Below are 12,594 nucleotides of genomic sequence, written 5' to 3'. Positions count from 1 at the left end.
AGGTTAAAAAATGAAGTAAGAAACTCACATGGCCCATCAGACTGTGTCTTTTCACCCTACATAGTCATTCTCTAAAATACCTAAGAGAAAGAAGCTGGTGAATAGAAATCTATTTCCAGACATACTTTTAAGGACACTGACTTAATCATTCCTCCCACTCTCCATTTCTACATTTAGGGTCACCCCATTTGGTTGGGCAGATTGTTCATGGCACCAAGGCACTCAGCCAGAGGGTGGGATAAAATCCACACCACACTCTACTCCCCAAGCTATATACCCATAGATTGCCTCTCCTGTAGGAACTGCTTATGACAAATTTACACAGAGGTGCTATTTGAGCTGGGGAGGTTGGGGTTTCTAAGTATAGATAGTTCTACCACCCATTTGTCTTTTAAATTTATAATTCTTCTCTGATACTCAAATCAATATCATTTTATCCCTTACCTGAACCATTGCAATTACCTTCTAATTGCAATGAATACGTACAAAACACTTTAGCATAACCTACAACATCTTCAGCTGTCCTCAGCTTACCTTATTGGCCTCATCTACCTTTGCTATCTGGCATACAGCCTGTAATCTAGCTACATGGGGCTATCGGAACATAAGCTCTTTTGTACCTGTAGAAAATGGGGCAAAAGAAGCCCAAAACAGATCTCGAGAATTCGAGGTCAAAGAGAACTGTGACCCAGTTCTGAGATGAAGCTAAGGGAAGCATCAACACTGAAACATAAAAATGGATGTTCAATGTGTCTAAGCAGATGGGGCAGTAGTCAGCCATACAAAAACAGAATGTTTGAGAAGGTATTGGAAATATCTAAGAGAGAGGCAGACTCAAAAGAACCCTTTGCTTAAAAACAAGAGCTGATTCAGCAGTGACCTGTGGGGGCCAATGTTCAAAGAAGCAAAAACATCTCAGCTGAAGACAATAATGCAGAGGGCTAGATGAACCCGTTCTTCTGCAGATTCCTCGCCACAACTAAACCCTATAACTCAGACCTACCCAGGTCAGGGGGAAAAGGGGTACTAAAGTGACTGAGATTGAGTTTTTGCCACCAAATGAAATGGAGTTCTGAGTTCATAGACCCAACTACAAACAATTACTAAATATTTCCCGGTACTTATTAATGTATCTGATACATAGCATGTTCCCAAAGAATGTTTATTGAAAGAATGAACAAAACTCCTAATAATTACTTTAAGCCATCTCCAAGTCCTAAAATCCTGTCGTTTCCCACTAGGTGGCGACATTGGCTGGAGTTCTTTACTTCCTGTGTCGTTCCAGGATTATTTTCCCCAGTGACCCATGGATTCTAGTTTGTAGTTGGCAGAGGTCTTTCAGACTATTTTATCGGAATCTTTTAGATTTCTTCACATGTGAAACTGGGATTTTTGTCTCTAATCTTTCCCAGGCTGCCTCTGTAACTGCTGGGGAGGAAAGACGGAAGAATCTTGCTGCAGTTCATTTAAATACCAGAGCAACCACAGTAAACACGTCCATTTCCCTCTCTTAAAAATGCTCTTTGGACATAGACTGCGCAGGATTTTTCTCCCCTCTGCAAACATTTCTCAGATCTGTCTCTCCTCCATGTTCCCCACGCCCATTTATCTATCAGAAGAATTAATCCGTTTTAATTTATTTTTTAAACTTTTCTAATTGCCTGAACATAAGAAAACAACTAGAAAAGCTTACTTAGAAAACAAGCTTCTCAAGACATAATTTTAAAATTAGAACATTGTCATATACTTACCCTCTGAAAAACCAAATTTAAAGAAAAACTCAGTTACTTGAAAGTGAATGGCGAAGGGACTAGAAAAATTAGTAAACACTACTGTAAAGGGGGGAGTAAAAAAAGAAAAGTTTAAATGTGTTTCACTCTTCTGACCTGAGCCCTGAGAAAACATGCAGAGGAACACCACTGAATCACTGTCAATGAGCTTTGTGGAATTTTGTTTTTTTCTGGGGTTTCTACTCCTCATTCTAGTTTACACACTCTCCTGAGGCATCATCTCAGGCAGTTTTTGTCATGCACCAGTCCTAATACTGGAAAGCTTTTTCCTGCTGATTTCCCAGCCTATCTCTTCAGGAGGCTCTGGCCTCACTCACTCCTCAGGTATAGATTTGTGGAGCCAGTGATTTACTATGCATTTCTATCTGAATGTCTTCCAGAAAACTCAAATTCAGGAGGTCCAAAGCCTGACTTCACCACCACCCACTGTAGGTCCCTTATCTGGAACAATTATACCACCATCCACTCAGGACAGAAACCTGGGAATTCTCCCCAAATCTTCCTTTTTCCTCACCCCACACTTAATCCGTCACCCAGTCCTGTCATTTGTATCTACTCTACATCTCTTGTCTCTATCCCTTCTGCTGTATTTCTAATGCAGGTTGAGTATCCCTTATTCAAATGCTTGGGACTAGACGTGTTTCAAATTTGGGATTTTTTCAGATTTTGGAATGTTTGCATATACATGATGAGATATCTTGGGGATGGAAGCCACGTCTAAACATGAAATCACCTGCATCTTATATACACCTTATACACATAACCTGAAAGTAATTTCATACAATATTTTTATTAATTGTGGGGCTTTATGGAGAAACTGCCTTTGGCATATTGGGCCTTCACATGTGACATTTTATTACCCTCTGTGGACATGTGGTAGGGGGTACTCAGGGCATGGTGGAAAGGATATATCACAGCTGAAAGGGATTGAGAGACCCTGTGCGTTGTGCACCTGCATTGTGACCACAATCTGTTACATGAGATCAAGTGTAAACTGTTTCACTTGTGTCAGGTTGGCACTCAAAACATTTCAAATTTTGGAGCATTTCAGATTTTGGGTTTTCAGATTAGGGATGCACAACCTGTATCCCTCTCTTGGTTTAAGACCTCATCAGCTCTCATGTGAATTGCTTCAGGATCTTAACAAATTTAATTGCCTCACCACCCTCCAAGTCATCACCTCATGATCCCTAGGTTGGTCTTTCCAAAACAAAATGGGACCAGGCATCTATCTGCTTAAAACTCTATTCTATCTCTAGAATAAAAGTCCAAACTCTTCCAGAAAGCCCTGAGTCAGCCCCTGAGTACTTCTCTGTCTTCCACCACTGCTACTGACCTGAACCCTGCATTCCACCCATCAAACCTACTTACATCCACAAAGGGGTCCTACCCTTGTGTGTCCCCATGCCTTTATTAACGCTCATGTTGCACCCTTTCTCTAGAATGTCCTTCTGTCTCCCTCTTCTCCCACATTTATCTGGAAATCTAGAAAACTTCTTATTTTTCAGGACCCAGATCATCCCCCAAATTAATCATTCCTTCCTCCTGGCATATTATATGTAAATCTACTATTAGTGGCATTATAGTTTAATGCCGATACTGTTAGCTTTCTCATAGCAGGGACTACTCCTTATGTTTGCATTCTTTAGTGCCAGGCACTCTCCCTAGCTCTGGGACTCAGTACTCAGAATATCTCAAACAATGAATGAATGAAGAGGTAGAATATTGATTATCAAAATTTACTGATGATCTAATGAGATGAGCACTGTGCTAAAAGCTTTATTAAATATTATCTCATTTAATTCTCTCAACCGTCCAATGAGGTAAGTTCTATCATTATTCTATTTTGCAGATGATATATTTTAAGAAGTTATCAAATATATGCAAAATTACTATATGCAAATTAGGGGCTTAGCTTCATCACTTAGTTTGCCTGACCAGAGTTCAATTTCTTAACCTCAGATATCTATACTGCTTCTTCAAAGACTGAACACAATGAAATACTGCTCTGACTTTCAAAAAAAAAAAAAGTTTTAAAGAACATCATGACCTCTACAAGCTTACTGCTTGTGAGTTTGATGCTGATTCCAGGAGGAAAAAGTAAGAGTGAACCTCAGACATGGTTTGTGAGTACTTAGTAAGAGGAGTCAAGTACCACTGGGCATTACTAGGATGCAAAATGGTCTGTTTCTCTAAGAACACTTTCCTTCCCTTCTGAGAGGCAGGATGACTTGACTGGAAAACCAGGGAAATAAAATACCTGAGTATAGGTGTGTGATTATCTAATATCCTTCTTAGCCTTGCCCAACTGTGTATTAGTCATGACATTTTGGGTGTTGACCCCAGCTTCAGAGCTGAGGTCTAAATCAGTGTTTCTCCAAGCACAAGTATGTAGGACTACCATCTGTACTGTTTGATAACAATGGACTTCCAATTTTCATGCCCAGAAAGTCTGAATCCATAGATCTGGTGGCCTAGGAATCTGCCCCCAGTTGCCTCTGATACAGACAGACCAGAAACATGTGTCCAAACCAATCACAAGTACCCATCTGTTTGCCAGGAATCTTGGTTTAAGCCAATTAGTTCAGGTGTTATCCTGGTAATGATTACTGGTCCAGGCATAGGTGCTTGGGTGACCAACCATCTGGGTTTGCCCAGGACTTTCTTGGTTTTAGCACTGAATGTCCCACATCCCAAGAAACCTCTCACTCCTAAGCAAATCAGGATTGTTGGTCCACTCTAGAGGGTGGTCCTAATAAGGTTGAAAGAATAGTCTTTCATTTACACTTTCTCTCCTTCTCACCCTCCCTCTGGACAAAAACAAGAAACCATGTTATCCTCCCTGCTATTGGCAGCCATCTTACAACCACAAAGGAAGTTGACCTGAGGACAACACATGGGAGAAGGTAAAGCCAAATTACAAACAGCAAAACAGAGTCATGGCTGTGGTTGTATCATACTTGGAGCCCTTCCTACCTCTATGCACTCATAAATGTCCTTACTGTTTACTCCAGGTTGATTTAGCATTCCATGCTTGCAAGCAAAACCATCCTAACTAATGCACTTTGGCAAATCAGGACGTTAGGAAGAAACAGGACAAAGTCTCTTAAACAAAATGAAGATGTGGGCTGAAAAACAGAACAGTAGAGTGAATCTGTCACTTTTGATTGTGGATAAAGAATGTCTCTGGGATCTGTATTACCGAAGGTTATGGGGAAAAGTGTGTTGAGAGCCTGAATCAGTATACAAAATATTTTCTGAAAGCTGACACAATGGCCTAAATCTAGCAAGATAAAATTTAATAGCACTACTTTTAGACCTCAAACAGTAATTAATTTCACAAGTCCAAGATAGTGGGAACGTGGCTTAAGAACAGCAAGTGTGAAAGATTTAGGGATTTTGTTTGACTGTAAGCGCAATATAAGCCAACAGTGTGATGCAGTTGCCAAAAATGCTAATGCGATTTTCGGCTGCCTTACTAGAAGTGTGACAAAGATTTCCCCCAGGCCACACCAGCCATAATAACCTTTAAAAACAGGGGCTTTCTGCTTCTTAAACCACACGTGTTCTCCCATTCAATGCATGGGACTTCTAGTTACCCTCCCTGCACCAGATCTTTCTGGGAATTCTTTTTTTTTTTTTTTTAAAGACAGAGTCTCACTGTGTCACCCAGCCTGGAGTGCAGTGGCGTGATCTTGGCTCATTGGCTCATTGCAACCTCCACCTCCTGGGTTCAAGCAATTCTCCTGCCTCAGTCTCGCGAGTAGCTGAGACTACAGGCACATGCCACCATACCTGGCTAATTTTTGTATTTTTAGTACAGACGGGGTTTCACCATATTTGCCAGGCTGGTCTCAAACTCCTGACCTTGTGATCTGCCTGCCTTGGCCTCCCAAAGCAATGGGATTACAGGTGTGAGACACTGCGCCCGGCCTGGGAATTCTTTAGGGTTCTCTTACTGTGAACTTGTCCCTCAACTTTCTTTTGGAAATGACCTCAACACTGAATTAATTTAGCTGCTTGCTCTCTGCATTTTGAAGTACAAGCTGCTAAACACTGAGGAAAAACTGATAAATGATAGCACTGCAAGCTCATTTTCACCATTCTCAGCGAGGCTCTCCAAACTCTTCAGTAATCTCCCATTTGCTTTGGGAGACAGAAGGATCACTTGAGGCCAGGAGTTTGAGACGAGCCTGGGCAATATAACAACACACCATCTCTATTCAAAAAAAAAAAAAAAAAAGCCAGGTATGGTGACCCATGCCTATAGTCCTTGCTACTTGGGAAGCTGAGATGGGAGGATCAGTTGAGCCCGGTAATTTGAGGTTACAGTGAGGTATAATTTTGCTACTGCACTCCAACCTGGACAACAAAGCATGGCCCTGTCTCTCAAATTAATAATAATAATAATCTTTCATTGTCCCAAGACAGGACTCTGACCCTTCTCTAATAACCTTTACTCCTCTCCCCAAGATGTAGAGACCTGGCCTCTTTCTTTTAGAAAATATACTGTGAATTAACATAGCCCTTGCCCTCATCTGCTCCTTTGGGACCTCAGTCCTATTATTTTCTGGACACCTGCATGGATTATCCACTTCAAACTGAGAGACACTGAGACATGTGGAGGCCAATAAGCATCTTCAACTGGGCATCCTCTGAGTTCCTCCATGTTTTCCATGAATCTCTTTGGTCCCAAGGCTTCTGTCATTTAAGTACAAGGAACCAAAGTGCCGAGGTCCTCTAGGTGCCAAGTAGGCCTGCGTTTCAACTAACTCTGTGGCCTGGAGCCAGCTGGTGCCTCCATATTTCACACACAACAGCTCCTTCAGCTTTTGTTTGTGGCCTTCTTTCAGACGGGTTATAAAAGCATGTATCTTATTTATTTTTCATCTCCACGTTTATTCTCCCCTTATCCCAACTAAAACTTCCTTCTCCATCATTTCACCAGACAAAAAAGTTCTCCTGGAAGCTGGATCATATAACCAGCTGCTCTGGGGTCTGTTTCTCCAATCCACCCATTATGCCCAGTCATACCTGCAGCCCAGCCATGAACATACCCCAGGCCCAAGATGAGTCTTTCCCATGTGGAAAAATCAGAGGCCAATGAACAGGAAGTCACATCCTTGGCTTTTCAGATCTGGATTCTCTTCTCTGCTCTCCCAGTTCAGCGGAAGGTCTCTCTCCTCCTATCTTCATCACTACTCTGTGTCTGACACCTCTCATCACTTCAGAGCTTGTTTCTCTCTAGAATCTCCTGCCTCTTTTTTTTCAGACGTTCTTCTTTTTGGCATGGATACACACTAAAACCTTTCAAACCCTTCTTAAACCATAATAGAACAAGAAATTTAAAGAAGAAAAAAATCTAAAACGTTTAACCCAGTGACACAACTAATAAAAATGTTCCCAGAGTAAAATCTACTGTGAATCCTCCTCTATAAATAAGCCCACATCTTTCTTTCTCTTTAAGTATTGTGAGTGGGATTGGCAAAGCAGAGACAAGCTTTTTTTCTTTTACTTTCTTTTTGGAGGAATTTGATGTGAACAGGGCAGTGAGGTGAACAAATAGAGGACAAGTACTCTTTTTCCTTCTTTTCCTCCTTCTACAGTATTGAGATTGAATTACAAAAGAAGAGAATGTAGGGTCAGTTTCCTGACCCCGTGTGCTTTCACAGAGCCATCCCAGGTGCTCAAGGCCACTTCAGCCTGCTCTTGGGCTGCAGCTTAAGGTGGGCTCTGAGCTAGCCAAGGTTGGACAGCCCTTCTGTGTGCTCCTGCAGTGGCAAACACTGACACATTTTTGTCCTCTTCAGTTCCGGCCCCTCGGTCTCCACCAAAGAGCCAGCCCTTACCCCAACCTCCAATAAGCAGAGTACACACATCGAGGCCCCTGACTCACAGCTTCTCTGCCATCAGCTTTGTGTTGCTAATGTTCTCCCTCATAGCCCCCACCTTATGAGCTCTCGTACAGCTTCCCCGTGCTCCCCACCTCTCCTCAACTGCACCATGTGCCGTCCACTTCCCACCCTGCTCTACTGTCACATCGAGTCCCCAGTGAACAACTTGTTGCTAAATTCATTTATTATCCTCCAGTCCCTTTATTACTTGGATTCTCTACAATATTTATTGTTGGGTTTCATTTATTATTTCTTGAAATTTGTCGTCCCTTGTTCTGATGAAATCACTTGCCTTAGCCCGTCTTTCTACCTCACAGGCTATTTAATCTGTCTCCTTAGTTACCATAATTTATTCCCTTAAGTATTAGCGTTGCCCAGGATTCTGGTGTTTCTCCTCTAATTTTTTTCACTCTTCACTCCATTCTTAAGTGATTATACCCACTGCCATGGTCTCAACCACCATCTATAGACTGTCAACTTCCAAAGCTACATTTTAAATACTAATCTCTTCCGAGTTTCAAACCCAACTTCCTCCTAAATATATGCTGGATATCTAGTAAGAGACTTCAAATCCAACATATTGAAAATTGAACCCATCTTCACCCTTCCTTCATCCCAGTGCCTGGCCTTCCCCTCACTGTCAACAGCACCAAATTCTCAGACCCAGGGGCCATCTAGAACATCCCCGTTTTCATCAATCACCCACGTCTTTTCTTTAGGTTAAAACCTCGTATCTTCTCTAGATGCCAAACTTCCAGTGATTTAGTCCAGGACTTTCTCATTGTCTAGATGATGGCAATACCTTCCTGAAAGATTTCCTTACTTCTAAAGTCCCCGGACTGAACCCCACTACCTATCTCTCCCCTTCTCACTATTATTGAAATATTTTTTCTAATAACGTGATAATCCTATTATCTTGCTAAAATCTTTTAGTAGTGGCTTCTCACTGACTTCAGGGCGAATGTCAAATCCCTTATCCTGTTTTATCAGCATTCTCAAACTCAGTCCACATGCTATTTAAGAGAGTGCCTTACAGTTCTCAGACTATCCCGCCATCATGAAAGAATAAATACAAGAAACAGGAGATAGAAAAGCCTTCCTTCCTTTCAAAAAATCAGTTTAAGCCCAAATCTCATGGTTAACTGTGTACTTACATGTTTCTCCTAACACTAGCTTGTGTAGTTCCTAAAAGCAGTAATATTTTTTTTCATATTTTTTATCTCTAATGTTCAGCTTGATATATTGTTCAATACATAGATGAAAGCAAAGGCAACAACAAAAGAAAAAAGAGTGAGAGGGAGGAAAAGAAAAGGAAAAGGGTGCAGGAGAAAGAAAGGGGGGAAATGAAAAAAGAGAATAGAGAGAAAAAGGAAATGGAGGGAGGGAGGAAGGGAAGAAAGAAGGAAGGAAAGAAGAACAAACAATTCTTAATGAAATTGTTTTATGATCACTTTCAAATCATGTTCTGCTCTTGGCGTGTCTCTGTCTGTCTTATAAACACATGCAGCCCCTAACAGCTTACCATACAATTTTTAAATCACGCAATCTAATAAAGTAATTTTTATTTGAAAGACAGAAAGAACATTTGACCTAAAGAATCCAAGAATCTTCTTGGGGAGCAAGCATCTGCAGACGGCTGGGGATTTTTATTTATTTATCTTTTTTGGAGAAAAGGAAAAAATGTTAGGAATTGAGGAGAATTATTAACTTTTCATCCCATTAATATTTAACCCTAGGTAAATCTTTAGCAAGCAGGAGAGGGAATATTAAAGTTCCCCTATATTCTAATTGAAAACTATAAGTATGTTAGACCCCCAACTTAGGCAAAACTAGAGCCTGGAGTAATAACTGCTGCAAGAGTAAGCAACATTAGAGCCCTTTTTCCTGTTTTCTTATCTGTATAAGACACCATTTGATGGCCCTTTCCCTTTGCCTCGGGTGCTTCGCCTTTCCCCCAGCTGATATGATAGATAGGATGTAAGATAATGTGCTGTGGATAATGAACTGATCAGGTAAGGCTGGACATAGGGAAGGGATTTCAATGCCAAGGTGTTCAGGAAAACTCCCCAGTCCTAAAAGGACTGTCATAAGATGCCACCAGTTCATAAAAAGATCAGAGGGACTTCCCAGGACAACTTTCCACAGGTTAAGGTGAAAAGACTTGAGAACAAGATGATGTGTATGCTCTCCCAGGTGCAGTTATGTAATTTGGGAGCTCATAGGCTGATATTGAAAGGAAAAGTTTTCTTGTCCTTTGAAAGCCTTGGTCAGCAGTGTACACTTTCATGAGATTTGGTTTGTTGCATTCCATATCTTTTGACCTATGAGGAAGAAATAGGGAGAAAAATGTTCAGGAATGCTTCAATGAATTGCAATCAATGTGATGTGACATGGCTGCAAGCTGCAAATTGCATGTGAGTGAAGTAAAGGAGGTGAAAGGTTGGCAGGAGTCAGAGAATTTTCACTGGAATGGTGAGGATTTTGGACTTGACCTCCCACAGCTAATGAGTGCCCATTCATTGAAAGATTTTAAGCTAAAAAATGAAACAGATCTGGTTTTAGGTAGAAGAAAGAGAATGAAGACCAGGAAGCCACTTTGGAAGTTTTGGAAATAATCTAGAATAGATATGATACAGTCCAAACTTCATCAGCAGAAGTGAAGAGCAGTGGTAAAAAAGGGCAAATGAGAGAGAGAGGAACTGAGAAAAAAATGGGAAGTGGTCATAGGAGACATTTACCCTAGCTCACACGACTCCAGTTCCAGATTGCCTAATTTCACCAGTTGTTCCACAACCTGGCAAACACACAGGAAAGGACATTTTTTATACTCTTGACAAATCTTAGCATTTAAAGCAGAACTCACCAGCATTGCCCATTGGCAGTGCCTATGGTGCCTTTTAACATTAATGATACACTTCTCATTACTGATTTTGTTGGTACTCTTGGAAAACTAAATCACTGCTTTAACATAAAATTGCATCAATAAATACACGCTCCAGACACTAAAAAGATGTCCATTTCTTAACACTTGCATTTTTTAAAGTGCCCAGAGGGAAAAATAAGCAACATACATGTATTCTCAAACATTTGAAATGTACCTCTTATTTTATTTATAATATTCCATTGACTGCTTATAATACATTTTCTTCTGAATATAATTGAAGTTTGAGTCAGTAAAGAATAATGAAAAACATAAACTTAGCAAATAAATTATTTTAGATAAAATAACACACTTGTTCAGTCATTCTCAAACCTAAAATTCATTAAAATTACATTTGGGGAGCATTGAACATTTACTCCCTGGGGCCCATCTCTAGAGATTCTTACTTATTAGAATTAAAGAAGGAGGCAGAATCTGAATTCTACTTAACTTTCCCAGGTAGTTCTGATGTGGGTGATCCATGAACCACGCTTTGAGAATTTACACTATCTCTTTTGCACAGTACTTGTTCCACAGTATATCAGCAAAACGTGTCAGACTTTTCCATTATTGACAAAGATTTTTGCCTCTTCTCTTATTAAATACAAGTGTCATAATTCGTTTAGTTTAAGTTTCTTTTTCCTTCAAGATGGCAGACTAAAGATTTTGTTTATATACTTCATCCACTCAGAAATAACAAAATAGCGTATAGAGATTCACACTGTAAAATTTTATCCAAGAAGGAACACGGAAGTTCCACATAAAAATGAAATTAACTTCAGTTACCTTTAAAAATACGGTAGGCAATGTCCCGTACTGTGGGTCCAGTGGAAAATAGTGGCTGGGTCCCCAGTGTTTGAGATGAGGTCTCTGCAATACATATTCTCACTGGGGAACTGAGCAACCCAGGCCACACAGGAACTACTTGACCCTTCCAAATGCTAGATCTGATTTGGGAAGTAGCGGGGAGACTGTGAGAAGGAGTGGCAGCAGGAAGTGCTTTATGCATGCTTCCAGACCCTGGCACCCATAAAAGAAGGCTCTTCCTGATCCTAACTCATAGTGGGCTGCACAGAAAATGCCAGTCAGCACGGGCAGCAGTCACTAGTTTGGAGAATCTCAAGGACAGAGATTTGTAATCTAGTCTCAAGTGGAGGAGGAGCCCACATGGCCAGAACTGAGAGGTGACTGTGGCATGGGCTCAAGCCATGGGTGTGAAAGTTGTATGCCTCCACTTCCTGGGACACAGCTGGGAGGGGTATGGCCTGGGAGCTGTGATTTTCATCCCAGGCAGGGAGTTTTGTGGTCTGGGACACTTTCATGATCTGAGGACAGACTGCTTGAGTCTTGGCTGAGTGTTTCAGCTTGCTGCTTTTAGTAGGCCATGGGAGGAAACCCCACCAGGTTCAGAGCATAGGAGGGGTATGGGTCCCACTACTGCTGCTTGTCTGGGAAACCTAGCCACCCCTCTTTCTCCCACTGGCTCTTGGAGTGGAAGAAGTTGTTCCATTTCTCAGTGAAGCATTGCCTCAGTGGCCTGAGAACTGCCTTCTGACTCCAACTCCCTCAGGGCCCAGTGCTTGTGCTCAGCTTTTGGGAGCATGAGGACAGACTTGTCCAACCCAGCCCCACCTGGCATTTGGCATTTATTTTCTCCCTCATCCACCTAGAAGGCAGAGCATGAGACTAGGACCCCTGGGAGTGTCACGTCCCAGCATGTACCCTGGAACATCTGAGTACTTCTCCTGGTTAACAAAAGTCAAACATAATAAACATTGCTGCCACAATTATAGCTGGCTCCCACCTGCAAAAGACACCTACTTGTTAGGAGGTCAGTCTACACAACATCTGCCGATACAAGTGCTCAGGAAAGAGACAAACTTTGCACAACCTATGCTACCATCATCATCCACACTGCCTGAGTTACTTAGGATGTCCACTCACCTGCCCAGTACATTACTACTACAACTGACATTTGGGAAGGCCACCA

General features: G+C 41.4%; 1 long non-coding RNA gene across 1 annotated transcript in view; it reads right to left on the bottom strand.

Moving 5' to 3' along the window:
• LOC144339046 (uncharacterized) overlaps positions 1–11,553 on the bottom strand; it is a 106,042-nt gene extending 94,489 nt beyond the window's left edge. Inside the window, exon 1 of the long non-coding RNA XR_013413627.1 lies at positions 11,391–11,553. This is a non-coding gene — a long non-coding RNA (uncharacterized LOC144339046). The remainder of the gene's footprint in view (positions 1–11,390) is intronic.
• Between the last annotated feature and the right edge of the window lie 1,041 nt (positions 11,554–12,594).

The sequence above is a fragment of the Macaca mulatta genome, chromosome 2, assembly GCF_049350105.2.
Source record: "Macaca mulatta isolate MMU2019108-1 chromosome 2, T2T-MMU8v2.0, whole genome shotgun sequence".
NCBI classification, from domain to species: domain Eukaryota; kingdom Metazoa; phylum Chordata; class Mammalia; order Primates; family Cercopithecidae; genus Macaca; species Macaca mulatta.
Note: the sequence above shows the minus strand (reverse complement) of the source record. Positions and strands in the feature narration are given on the sequence as shown.